Source organism: Salvelinus alpinus, chromosome 38, assembly GCF_045679555.1.
Source record: "Salvelinus alpinus chromosome 38, SLU_Salpinus.1, whole genome shotgun sequence".
NCBI classification, from domain to species: Eukaryota; Metazoa; Chordata; class Actinopteri; order Salmoniformes; family Salmonidae; genus Salvelinus; species Salvelinus alpinus.
In genome coordinates, this window is record NC_092123.1 from 8652816 (window position 1) to 8667606 (window position 14791).

Genomic DNA, 14791 nt, shown 5'->3' on the forward strand with positions numbered 1-14791 from the left:
GAGTCATTAAAACTTGTTTTTCAACCACTCCACAAATTTCTTGTTAACAAACTATAGTTTAGGCAAGTCGGTTAGGACATCTACTTTGTGCATGACACAAGTAATTTTTCCAACAATTGTTTACAGACAGATTATTTCACTTATAATTCACTGTACCACAATTCCAGTGGGTCAGAAGTTTACATATACTAAGTTGACTGTGCCTTTAAACAGCTTGGAAAATTTCAGAAGATTATGTCATGGTTTTAGAAGCTTCTGATAGGCTAATTGACATCATTTGAGTCAATTGGAGGTGTACCTGTGGATGTATTTCAAGGCCTACCTTCAAACTCAGTGCCTCTTTGCTTGACATCATGGGAAAATCAAAAGAAATGAGCCAAGACCTCAGAAAAAAAATTGTAGACCTCCACAAGTCTGGTTCATCCTTGGGAGTATTTTCCAAATGCCTGAAGGTACCACGTTCATCTGGACAAACAACAGTATGCAAGTATAAACACCATGGGTCCACGTAGCTGTCATACCGCTCAGGAAGGAGACGCGTTCCGTCTCCTAGAGATGAACGGACTTTGGTGCAAAAAGTGCAAATCAACAGCAAAGGACCTCGTGAAGCTGCTGGAGGAAACAGGTACAAAAGTATCTATATCCACTGTCAAACGAGTCCTATATCGACATAACCTGAAAGGCTGCTCAGCAAGGAAGAAGCCACTGCTCCAAAACCGCTATAAAAAAGCCAGACTACAGTTTGCCACTGCACATGGGGACAAAGATCGTACTTTTTGGAGAAATGTCCTCTGGTCTGATGAAAGAAAAATATAACTGTTTGGACATAATGACCATCGTTATATTTGGAGGAAAAAGGGGGAGGCTTGCAAGCCGAAGAACACCATCCCAACCGTGAAGCATGGGGGTGGCAGAATCATGTTGTGGGGGTGCTTTGCTGCAGGAGGGACTGGTGCACTTCACAAAATAGATGGCATCATGAGGAATGTAAAATGTTGTGTATATATTGAAGCAACATCTCAAGACATCAGTCAGGAAGTTAAAGCTTGATCGCAAATGGGTCTTCCAAGTGGACAATGACCCCAAGCATACTTCCAAAGTCATGGAAAAATGGCTTAACTTAGGGCTGAGATCCCGGTAACGGGATCGATATGACAACAGCCAGTGAAAGTGCAGGGCGCCAAATTCAAAAAACAGAAATCTCATAATTAAAATTCCTCAGACATACATTGTGTCTTATACCATTTTAAAGGTAATCTTGTTGTTAATCCCACCAAAGTGTCCGATTTCAAATATGCTTTTCACCGAAAGCACTACAAACGATTATGTTAGGTCACACCAAACCACAATAAGCACAGTCATTTTTCCAGTCAAATATAGGAGTCACAAAAAGCACAAATAGAGATAAAATTAATCACTAACCTTTGATGATCTTCATCAGATTTTTCTGATAATAGAGAGAGACGAGAGACGTAATCGTATACAAATATAAGCAAGGCTTGAAGTTAAATATTTGTTTGGAATTCTTGTGGTCAATTTGCAGTCTACGTTCCGGCCCCCCAACCATCCACTCAAGGAAAAATCGTCCTGCGGCCTAATCTAGTTGATGATCCCTGTTCTAGTTACTTTAGACAGAAACTAAAGTAGGGAGCTTGGTCGGGGAAGACGGGTGGGTATATACCGCGACCGTCTAGCAATCCAAAGGTTGCGTGTTTGAGTCGTGTCAGGGACAACTGTAGCATTTTAGCTAACCCTTCCCCTAACCTAAGTTCTCCTAACCTGTTTTAGTTCACATTTTACTTAAATTACCCTAACCTTTTTCGTTTGTTCTCCTAACCCACAATGTAAATATGTATATGTAAAGTGTGATCTGTAAAATGTATGTACATGTAGCAAAAAAGCTGTAAAAACTAAAATATATATTTGTGTCCTCTGAATTGGGGGGGTTAATACAAATTTCCTAATTCTCCTTGGTTGCTAGGATGCAACGAGCAACCTGGTCTCAGAAAAATACGTGTAATACTATACGTCCATCAAGAAGTATGATAACTCATCCAATTCGTATGCTATTGTACGACTGGGTAAGACGTTTGATGCTATACGTCCCCTAATTCGTCCGCTCTTGTATAACCGCTATTCCATTCACAATGTAACCTAATATAATTAAATATACCACACTAAATGCAGGGATCATGTTTGCATACCAAATCTTACGAATTGCCCTGAGACCAGGTAGAATAGGGAGGTAACAGCACAGAGGCACTTCAGGACCATTCACACCACGTCAGATTGTTTTCAAATAGTTTTCCAACAGTGACAGTAGAATAACTACTAAAAAGCCAATGTGTGGTGCATGTACTAACGTATTTAGATAGCCTGGTGCCGGATCAGTTTTTTGTCTTGCCGATTCCTATGGTCCTTGGCATAGGTAGCAACAGGTGTTGGCTGTACAGCACAAACAGATCTGGGACCAGGCTAGTAACTACGGCCAGGGAGGTGGTGTAACACTTCAAGCCGAAGTCTTACCTCGAGCGGTTTTGGTGCAGGTGCGTCCGTTGCCATTGAGGGGCGGTGGGCAGCGCCCGCAGACGTAGCCCGCGTAGCGTGGACGTCGGTCGATGCACTGGACCCCCAGGAAGCACGGTCGGCTGGCACACGCATCTGTCACATTGTTGTTGTTCCCTGCATGGGATGATAGCTCTAGGCCTGGAACACATAATCACTGTTATCAGCCCCAGGACATGTACATATTTATCAATTAATTCCTTTCCCCGAAGCCTTCACATGAACAGCGATGATCACCCTTTGTTTATGCTCAGCGGGATGCTGTAATCAGTTGTCAATGCCTCTGCATCGACAACACCATGCCATCTTCATCTGCATATTTCATGATTAGTCATAATTCAAATAAACACAGCCCCGTAGATGAAAACAGCTCACAAATACCACTGCCTACCGGGGTGATATATTCAACACTGCCTGACAAATTTTATGTGGCAGGACCCGCAGTTAAATCCAAAGCTGCTACAGTTGCTAATTGCTCAAATGTCTTTGATTAAAATGCAAAGTCTTGGAAGACCAATTATATAAAGGCACTTTATAACTAAATTAGGGCTGTGGAGAAACTCTTAGTTGGCATTTTGTGTTTTGATGGCAGGCGGCTCATTACGGTGCTTCAGGATGAAAGTCTCTGAGCAATTGATTGATACGCTACCAAGGTCAGAAACCCCTTGGAGCGAGAGAGAGAGAGATGTGTGTGTGAGACCCCGACTGTGTCCCGTCTTCACCTCCAGACCCGCCCTCACCCCCAATCCAGCTGCATCAGCTTCTCTTTACCCATAGGCCTTCACTCCCCTCCTGGGCTCCCCTCTCACCCCCACCCACAAAGAAGAGTGATGAAAATACCAATTGCCCTATTAGTCTTAAACAAAGATATGTCCTTTAGAACTAAAACTGCTGGTATCATTGGCACTTTTTAGATGGATTCTTTTAAGTTTGTCCCATAACTTTGTCCTTTGTTTCTCACCTTGTACAGGCGCCACATCAAACCACCACATCATCAAAAGTGTATTATGGCTAGACTATGCTGTATTATATTGGTATTGTACATTTATCAGCATATCTCTATTCTATGATGGATCTATGGAAGAGAGCAGCCTGAGACCGAATGACTGTCATTGTAGTGCAGTTAGAAGCTTTGAAACGTGACACTGGCAACCCTTCTCTTTTTCCTTTTTTGCGTGCCACACAGCGATTCTTCTCCTCTCTCTCGCTAATAAAGCGTTTCGTCTTCGCGGTGACAAAAGAGGAGAAAGAATGGACCATCTGTCTTTTATTAAGAAGTGATTCATCAGCGTTATGACTCCACATATTAAGGCTTATCGCCTGTGAATTTTGTCTCATTTTCGACTAGGGCAGCAGAATCCACTCAGACAATGGGTGGTTTTATCGGAACTGCGGGGCCGACGGGAGATGACATATTTTGCTGTGTGCCTTTCAATCCCATCTCCAGCCCTTTAGTGTGATGATGATGACAGGCAATTTTGCAAGGCCGCTAACTGGGCTGGCTATAGCTGCCAATGCCAATGAGGTACTCAGTCGCGGAGTAATGTGACACCCCTGATGGACTATTATAGGAGCCCTGGTGTTAAACAGCCTTTTGTAGGCGATCTGAAGAGGATTAGACAGAGGCTTTGGGAAATACGGGGTATGGTAGTACGTGCCAGGCGCACCGGTTTGTGTCAAGAACTGCAATGCTGCTGGCTTTTTCACGCTCAACTGTTTCCCGTGTGCATCAAGGATGATCCACCACCCCAAAAACTTCCATCCAACTTGACAAACGTGGGAAGGCATTGGAGTCAACATGGGCCAGCATCCCTGTGGAACGCTTTCGACATCTTGTAGAGTCCATGTCCTGACGAATTGACACTGTTCTGCGGGAAAAGGCGGGGGGGGGGTGCAACTCAATATTAGGAAGGTGTTCCTAATGTTTGGTATACTCAGAGTACTTGCCAGTTTTTTGTCCATTCTTAGACGGTGTATGTACAGCTGGGGCCTTGGCAGCTGCCCTGTTGGTCTCTGGAAGTCCAGGCATGTTGGTTTTGTGAGTCCAGGCTTATTGGTCGGTGGGATTCCAGGTCTGCCAGAGTCCATCCTGGGTTGATTGTGTTGGTCTGGTCTGTTGTTCGGTGAGGTCTTAGAGGTGGTAGTGGTGGTGGTAGTGGTGGTAGGGACAGTGGTGGGTCCAATGCTGGGGACATTGAGGATCGATCGTACAGGTGCTGTTGTGTAGAGACAGATGAGGACACAAGGTAAGAGGTGGGCTTCATGAGACCTCAGTGCTTGTATGATGCTGGGAGAGAGATAGATAGACACTTCAGGTTCAGAGCCGGAAGTTTGTCTTATGGTGTCACACAACCAATACTGTTTTTATGATACATTTCATAGAATCTTGAGTTCTCAAACTCTATTCAAGAATGTTGCTCCACAGTATATCAGCTCTTTTTTTTTACAACACTTTTCATCCCACACCTACACAGCTAGAAATCACAGCTCCTCAGTAGATCTGTGAGCAGCAGAATCGTAAAAAAAAAAAAAAAAAAAGTAGAAAGGCAAGCAGAGCAGGAGGAGAGAGAGAAAGAGACGGTGTGATTGATGACGGCGGAGCGGAGCGATGGCAAGTGAAATAAACCTGGCAGTGTAACTCCTGCCGAGGCAGCATGGCACTATAATAAACAAAGCAGAGGACCACTCAGCCGAAACTCATTGCTCAGAGGGAGAAAAAGATTAGAGAGAGGGAAAGGCTAAGATGCTTGGAATAGAAAAGCAGGGAGGTTGGTGGAAACATGGCATGGCTTTTTAGGAGCAAAATGGTGACTAAGTGTGTGTGTGTGTGTGTGTACAGTGGTTCTTCCTTTAAAAGTTGTAGCGTACTGCAGCACAGCTTGCGGGGTCATTTAAGTGTCAGCCATAGTTTCCAGAATGACGCAATTTACCACAATCTGCCACAATCTACCTCAAACGATTGCGGCATAAAGCTCAACACTTTTAAAGGAAGAAACGCTGTATATGTGCAAGTTTGCCTGCACTCCTGCAGAATTCAAGTGGTTTACCCTGGACTACAGAAACAAACGTCTGCTGAATGAAAATTGCATTTCCCTCTAGGTGCAGTTATATGTGTGTTTTATGGATGGTGCTCCAGCTTAGCCCCTGCTTACCCTAGCTCTGTTCCTCTCGCCCTGTGGCCCAGGCGGTAGGTCACTCTGTATTCAACTAGACCGTTCTCCTTCCATGGTCTCCCCCCTCACCGCTCCTCACTTCTCCTCACCTCAGCTTTAGGCGCGGGCAATACTGTTGATCGCTCTGTATTCAACCAGGCCATGCTCTGTGCTCCCTTCTCACCCAGGCCCAGACCTCACCTCACCTTACATCACCTTGCCTCACCTCAGCTCTGTGGCCCAGGCGATAGATCACTCTGTATTCCACCAGGTCATGCTCCTCTTCCATCTCCCTGCTGCTAGCCAGGCCCCTTACCTCATCACTGTATTCAGCCATGCTCCTTCCTCCCAGCCCTACTCTCTGCTCCCTCCTCTGCACCCTTCCAGGTTCCCACACTTCACCTCTAATGGCCTTTGTCAGTTAGCTGTCAACAGAGAGAGGCACACCTGAGGTGCTGCGGCAGCACTCTGAGTCTGGGGCCAGGTGGCAGGATACACTCTGCTCTGCTCTCCCTCAGAGGGGAAGTGCTTCACCAATTAACTCAGCTCAACACCCCCCTGTAAAACCTCAAAAAATGAAGAAAAGAAAACACGCAAAGAAATAATTTATGGGGAGAGCGGAGAGGAGGGTCAAGCCATTTTTTTAAATTTCACCTTTATTTAACCAGGTAGGCTAGTTGAGAACAAGTTCTCATTTGCAACTGCGACCTGGCCAAGATAAAGCAGTTCCACACATACAACAACACAGGGTTACACATGGAATAAACAAACATACAATCAATAATACAGTAGAAATGTCTATATACAGCATGTGCAAATGAGGTAGGATAAGGGAGGTAAGGTAATAAATAGGCCATGGTGGCGAAGTAATTACAATATAGCAATTAAACACTGGAATGGTAGAATGTGCAGAAGATGAATGTGCAAGTAGAGATACTGGGGTGCAAAGGAGCAAGATAAATAAATAAAAACAGTATGGGGATGAGGTAGATTGGATGGGTTATTTACAGATGGGCTATGTACAGGTGCAGTGATCTGTGAGTTGCTCTGACAGCTTTTGCTTAAAGCTAGTGAGGGAGGTGAGAGTCTCTAGCTTTAGTGATTTTTGCAGTTTGTTCCAGTCATTGGCAGCAGAGAACTGGAAGGAGAGGCGGCCAAAGGAAGAATTGTACATTTGAAATACATTTGATTGACTGACCATGCCTACCTTTTGATGTAAAAAGTGTTGATAAATACATTTGATTGATTGACCATGCCTACCTGTGCAGGTGGTCCCATCTCTCAGCATGCCGTGGGGGCAGCCTCCACACCTGTAGGAGCCGAAGATGTTGAAACACTGGACTCCAGGCATGCAAGGCGTCCTCTCACACTCATTCACATCTTCCTGACAGGTAGCGCCTACACAGAGTCCCAGAGACAGACAGACATTATTATAACAGACAACACAAAGACAGACAGACAAAGTCCATTACTACAACAGGTAGCCCTTACACCCCAAAAAGACAGAACGCCAAGGTATGAGCCAAGCTCACAGACACACAGACAGAAAGACAAGGTCTGAGCCAAGCTCACAGACACACAGACAGAAAGACAAGGTCTGAGCCAAGCTCACAGACACACAGACAGAAAGACAAGGTCTGAGCCAAGCTCACAGACACACAGACAGAAAGACAAGGTCTGAGCCAAGCTCACAGACAAAGAGACATAGAGCCAAGGAAGCCCATTACAACAACAAACAGAGAGTTCATGTATTTTCAGCCAGTCTGGGTAGGCACAATGAATGAAAAAAGAACTGCAATGAAGAATAAATATACACTTGATCAATAATCATTTTGTCATCCTCATGTTTTTTCTGCACGATAAAAATCTATTTCTGAACTCGCACTTTCCAAATTTGCAGTGATCTGGTAGAAAATGCACAAGGAGGCCAGGGGAAATGCAGCCTCGCCCTGTGCCTTTCTCCTGCCTCTCAAACTCCAAACAGTCATTGACATGACTTGTGCATGCATGTTTCTACCTTATACTGCCAGCTAATGGACGCCAAAAGGCAGGCAGAGAGCTTCACTGCCTTTCAAGTGTCAATATGTCCCATTCATTTTCCATGCACTCAAATAATACATGCCCATGCATAATGGTGTGAACATTTTTTATGGGATAGGCAGGAGGACAGCCAGCTCCCGCCTATGGACGTCACACGTCATCTGCCAGTTCCATTCGTTTTACAGCTAGATAAAGTAAGCTGATCAGGATGGCTAGTATTCAAAGTTGGACTTTCTAGCGAAACAGCAGGTGATACGGGATGGAAGACCAATACCTAAGCTTAGGGACTTACATCAAAGGAAGGGACAGAAAAGAACACAATCATTTCAATATGAGTGGAATCAACAGAAACAGAAACAGACTGTCTCTGTGTCTGCGCTCCTAACAGCCGACTCTACTACTTCTTGTCTACTAGACAAGAGCCGGTTACTGCAAAAAACTTGCATATAGCACTCAACAAGCATGAGAAATCGCGAGCGTCTCATATCCAAAGCCAGTTAGTTCTTAAACCATTTGGCAATGAATGAACAATGGAGATTGAACATCAGGACGCCCAAAAAGAGAACCGAGAGATTTTGAAAGACCTAGCTAAATAATGCCACGTCATGCTACCTAGGTAGGAGTTGGCATTCCGTGGCAACGATGAGAGAGCCAGCTCATCAAACAGGCCCCGGGACAACTATGTGGAACGATTAAACAGTTAGCAACCCATTTAGAGACCGCCAAACTGTTCGCTTTTTACTCATAGCCTATGATGGAATTTTCGATGTAAAATTCTCCCGCGTTCTGCAGAACAAAGTGACGGATATGGGTTTCTGCTTCACCAGTATCAGAATCACAATGAAAACACTGGAAAGGCAGCGACAAACCTATGATAGTTTCTAGGAGCGACTCAAGCAGAGATGCAATGAACTGGGCCTGGCCGAAAGCGAAACTCATAGTAAACAGTCGATCAGAGCAGAGAGGGGGCTAATCTACTATAACATAATGGACAATATCAATGTTCAGATGAGAGCTAGTGTAACACGCGGGATACAAACCCAGGTCTCCCACGGAGACCATTAGACCAATAGGATAGTCCCTACTGGCCTGAGGGTAGACACTGGTTTCGAAGTTCGCAGGCAGGGTTCCCTCATCACATCACAGTGATCGACTCATGTCTGCTACACCAGGTTTGACCACTTTGCTGAACTTCATTTCCTTGGCTTAGTGGTCTGCAAAAAAATTTGAATTAATGCCACGAGACAAATCCCCTGGACAGCTCCTCGGCTTTTTCGTCCAGCATGACCTGAAACAGACCGTCCCCGAGGCGACAAAGTTACTGCAGCTGTTCCTCACTATACCAGCCACAACAGCAGCCGTTGAGAGGCCATTTTCTACGCCGAAACGGATAAAGACATACAGTCGAAACCGAACCGATCCAGGACGACTCTCATCCCTTGCCATCATCTCCATTTTACAGAGAATGACTTTTAAAACTGACGTCCAACAGGGACGAGTGTTACAGCCTCAGTCACTGACGTCTTTACCCAGAAGGATAGACGGATGGACTTTGAATACAAGTGCAAGTGTTTATTTACAGCAGCGTCGTCTACTATGATTACATTACATGTCTACTGTGTAAGTACAGTATATCTCTCAATCAGTAGCACTGACTACTAGGCCTGTTGTGTTTGTAGCGTTGTCACAAGTAGGCCTTATCGCTGGCATTTGGGTTGCTGTCCGTGGTGCTGAAAGTCGCCTGTTCGTGCAGTGAAGTAGCTGAGAGGGGCACAACCTATTCGGGCCTGTGAATGTGTGTCTAATGGTTAAGCCGCCTACCTGACGCTGTTTGATGGTGGCTGTTTAATGGTTATCTTTGTGATCGTGCCACACCGATAAACACTGTAGCAGAAATCCGCTTTATGAGTGCGCGTGCATGTGTGAGTGAGTGACGGGGACCAGGGGGGCTCAATAGAAAGTGCCTACACGCCGCCAGACCTCAACGCACGTCCCTGTTTTCAGCCCTTAGCTACTCCCGACCCCCACCTCACCTCGCCTCACCCCTGACCTTTCAACACTTACTCGCTACACACACAGCCTAGAGGGAGTGATCAGGATGTTTGGATCTAGCCCGCCCCTGTTTGTTAACCCACGGGAGCACAGATCTGTGTTTTCAGCAGGGGTTATGAATACAGTGCAAACACCACTAAGACTCTGGGCTCTTTGTTTCTGCTAGTGGTGAACGGGGAGGGGGAAACGTATCAGATCTCTGACAGTGTCAATACACACTTCTGGGTTTCTCTGTCTTTGTGTGTGTTCATGCGCGCGTGTGTTCCTGTGGCCTTACCTCTCAGGCCTGCAGGGCATTCACAGAGGAAGCCATCGACGGTATCAGCACACACCCCGGGCACCGCACGGAGCCGACAGACACGCGTCAATGTCCTCCTGACACAGGCCCCCTCCTATCCCCTGGGGACACACACACAGGTACTCTCCGCTGCCCGCCGGGAAGGCCACGTTGGTCACACACGTCCCGCCGTTCAAGCACCCACAAGGCTTCACAGCCACCTGAAGAGAAGAGACAGACGGACGGATAGACGGAAGGACAGACAAACAGCTGTTACACACATCGCTTTCCACATAGCCAATTGAATGTCATCACACTCAGCCTGTTACAGGAACAGAATAGCTTCATATGGTCTGCTTAATCACAGCGTATGGCTGTTTTCACTTTCCCTAGCTCCTCAACTCCTCTCAACGCTAATAAAGAGATAAATACCCACTCTGACTCAACAATGCCCTCAGACAGAAAACCACCATCTGCTTCCAGAGATCTTTGAATTACTGTTTTATACCATGGGAGTTGAGGGTGATTATCAGCATCATATCAATGTCTTCTTTATTGCTGTCCGTACCAAGCCAGACTTGGGCTCACAGGGTAAGGTGCAGATACTTTAGTTGTCTCACAGCTTTGGGGTAAACTGTTTTATTACCACATAACCAACTATGGGCATGGGCCTGGGAATGTGAAAACCTTGGGTTGTCAACTTGTCACACACATCCCATGGTAGCCAGTGTCCTCTCCAGCTCTAAGCAGACAGACATCTCGTCAACAGAGGATAAGCATGTGTGGAGCTACGGTGTGGAGAGAAACACATCCGTAATGAATACATATGTTGACTGAGGTCTGTTTGAGGTCTGTTTGAGGTCTGTTTTCAGGCGTTGGGGGCTAAACTGTGGTGCGCCACCCACCAAGTGAGGGAGGGAGGGAATGAGGGAGGTAGGAATAAACTGTCAACCCCCCCCTCTTCTCTCACCTCGACGGTGTAGCTGCTCTGGGCATTGCACTCGTCAGACAGCGTGAACTCGAAGCTCTGCCGAGTATTCCCCTGCATCTCCACCGGATGGACTTTCCAGATGAGGAGGCCGGCGGGGGAGAGCGTGGAGTCGGGAGGGCCCTGCTCCAGGAGGAAGAGGAGCGCGGAGCCCTCGGGGTCCGCCGCCGTGAACTGGAACACAAAGTTCTCCCCCGCGAAGGTGCTGAGGCCCCCCTGAGGCTGGTGCAGGTTGGGGGGCTGGTTGACTGGGGGTAGGGGGGAGAGGGAAAGAGAGTGAGAGAGAGACAGAGAGACAGAGAGAAAGACGGAGAGAAAGAGATAGAGGTAGAGACAAAAGATAAAACAGTATAAAGTGTTCCCTTTTTATCCACTGTGGTTGACAGACGGTATTCATTATTGTACTCCAGCTGTTTGAGAGGGTAGTTCCAGGCACACGGGGGATTGAGGGGGAGCTGCTGTACTGTAGTCTACTGCAGACAGCATCACTGACACTGTGAAGCCCCAAAAGGCTGTCACAACACGTTAGTGTCAGGGGTGGGATGCAGGGAGGGAAGGAGAAAGGGAGAGAGATAGAGGGAGAGTGAGGGTTGGGATGGCGGGAGGGAGAGGAAGATGGAGGGGATGAAGGGTGGGAGGAAGAAGGAGGGTTACAGTCTCTCTGCAGGGACACAGAGACATGTGAAGACAGGCTCCTCTGTTGCAGAGTGCTGTTAGACAGGTCCTGACAGGTACATAAACAGAGCCCCTGCAGATGGCCTGCTCTCCTTTGATCTAACACTGGGATAGAGACTGATGACATAGCTAATGGGACCAGGCATCTTCCTCAGAGCTGAGACCGAATGACATAGACAGTAACGCAGGGACAGGCTGCTTCAGAAACACACAGCTCCTGAGAAGAGAAAGACAGGGCCTGTTCAAGGTCTACTAAGAGACTATTTTCTCATTTGTGTGTGTGTGTCTGTGTGTGTGTGTGCCTGTGCATGGGTGTGTTATAATCAAACAATATAACCTACAAAGGGAAAGCTGTTCAAAGCCCATAAATGAAACTTCCTGACCTATAACTCAACTAAAAGAGAATCACTTTGTCTGAGTCATAAAACTCGTAAAACTCCAAAGTTCTCCACTCCATCAAAAGTGCCCTGTGCCAATCATGATCAATCTTGTCTGACTGTCCATTATTAATCCCTATTAGACGGTGTTAATGAAGTGAACCATGCAGCGCAAAGATATGGGAAGCATCTGTAGCCCTGGGTGGGTGGGCGTGTTGCAGGCCGGCAGGCAGACTGTAAATATACCTGAGGAGGGGTAGAAAGGTGGGGGGAGGGAGAGAGGGAGAGAGTGAGAGAGACACTGTATATATACACAATATGACATTTGTAATGTCTTTATTCTTTTGGAACTTCTGTGAGTGTAATGTTTACTGTTCATTTTTATTGTTTATTTCACTTTTGTATATTATCTACTTCACTTGCTTTGGCAATGTTAACATATGTTTCCCATGTCAATAAAGCACCTTGAATTGAGAGCGAGAGCGAGAGCGAGAGCGAGAGCGAGAGCGAGAGCGAGAGCGAGAGCGAGAGAGAGAGAGAGGGAAAGAGAGAGAGGGAGAGACAGGGGGGAAGGGAGGGAGAGAAAAGGGAGGGAAAGAAAAGAGAGAGAGAGACAGAGAGAGAGAAGGAAGGAGGAAAAGGGAGAGAGAGAGAGATTGTCTCCCCTCTCTATACCAGTGTATCAGCCCCCCTCCAAGTGAAAATGAATGACCGTGGCAAGAGCACCGCTATCTATCGTTTCCTTCTCTCATTCCTCAAGACGGTCACCTTCCCACTTTAGTCTTGCGGAGAATCTGAATTTCATTTCTTTGATCCTTCGCGTCCTCTCTCCTCGCCTCCTTCGCAAAACCCATTGGATGAGGAGGTCAGAGGGGAGGGACATCTGACCTTCTCATCGAATAGTTTCTGAAAAGGAAGAGAGAGGAAGCAAGGAATCAAGGATATGCAATTGATATTCTCCGATTGTCAACATGTTGATCCTTTTTCAAACCTTACATGCCGATCACGATTACCATAGCTGTTTGCAGTCTGTTGTATCAGTGTGGAGTTTGAGACTTTTTCAGGCATATTTTGTTCCACAAAATTCAGCAGTCATTTCCAATTGAGTATGCATTAGACTGATTTTATTTACCTTCATATATGGACCCTGTGAATTTGGATGTGTTTGGATTACAGAGGAGGCAGGGGCTGGCAGGATTGGAGTCTCCGTTAGCAAAACACATTCCATCTATATTACATGTCCTCTCCTGACAGAGAGAGAGAGAGGGAGAGAAAGACAGAGAGAGAGAGAGAGAGAGAGAGAGAGAGAGAGAGAGAGAGAGAGAGAGAGAGAGAGAGAGAGAGAGAGAGAGAGAGAGAGAGTGAGAGAGAGAAATACATTCACTGTTACTACATTTACTGAGATAATAAATAGGAATGAAAAGGTTCAAGGAAGAGTGTGTGACAGATATGAACTAGTACACATTTATGAAGCAACTATTTTTTATATAAAGTGTCATGCAATGTGATCTTCTCAATTTTTGTTGCACTAGGACATGTCTGAGCCTCTCTCTGGAGACCCTAGAAGATCACAGCAGGAAATGAACAGAAAACAAACACTAGCAAATCCATCTCTTCCCAATGTAACTCAATTTGATTAAAACATAATTGGCAGGAGCAGCTACAGTAGTCCTCTGTGTGTATGTGTGCGTGTGCGTGCGTGCGCGTGCATGTGTGTGTGTGTGTGCGCGTACGTGCGTGCGTGCGTACATGCATGCGTGCGTGTGTGTGTACTGTATGCTGTGTGTGGGGAGGACATTCATAACATCTGTGGTTTAGAACAAACATCCATGGACGTAGGGAGCTCTGAAAGTCATCCCAGAGACAACTGGTATTCCAGAACTTGGTTTCCACAGTAAACCCAAGAGTAAAGATGTACCACAACACTTCACGAAACATGTTGGACAACATGTTCAACAACAACTACCCTGCAGACATTACGAGACGGCCTGCTTTTCACTTCTCTTTATACGAGTATCTTATGTCTTTCTCGGTGGTGAAGAGTTTTCTTAATACTGCATGGTTTTTGAGGAGATACACTGCGTCTTTTAGGGGAAATATGAATGTGTGTGTGTGTGTGTGCGTATGTGTGTGTGTAGTCGTGCGTGCATGTGTGCGTGTGTTTGTGTGGTGTATGGTAGTTACCTTTAACTTACAGAGTCCGGAGTGGGTTGGTTCACACACCTGGCACACGCCATCGTAGATTGCTAGCACCTTAGGCTCACTGTACTGAGATACAACACTGTAGCTAACCAATACTCAACACACTAGTGTTAACCAGTTCAAGACATTCATATCATACAGGAGGGCTTCCTTGTCTTGAGCTAGGTTAGGATGGTCAAACGCTTTGGGGGTTTAGCTAAGTAAATCATTTAATATGATTTCAGAAGTTTGAAGCTCACATACTGTAAAAAAAAAAGTAACAATTTGAAACTCACGCTTATGTACACTTGGACATTTTCACAGCATCCAATACAAATATACCTCACATTCCTAAGGGACGGGTGACTCAAACTCCCCTAAACCTTGTAGATTAATGGCAGAGCCTGGACTAAGGTAGGTAATATTGGGCTCATCTTCTAAGCCCACTTACCCAGGCTCACATAATCCAGACAGACCTGACTTT

General features: G+C 46.0%; 1 pseudogene; it reads right to left on the bottom strand.

Annotated features, from left to right (window-relative positions):
- Positions 1-14791, bottom strand: part of LOC139566231 (von Willebrand factor D and EGF domain-containing protein-like) — a 63460-nt pseudogene that overhangs the window by 16221 nt on the left and 32448 nt on the right.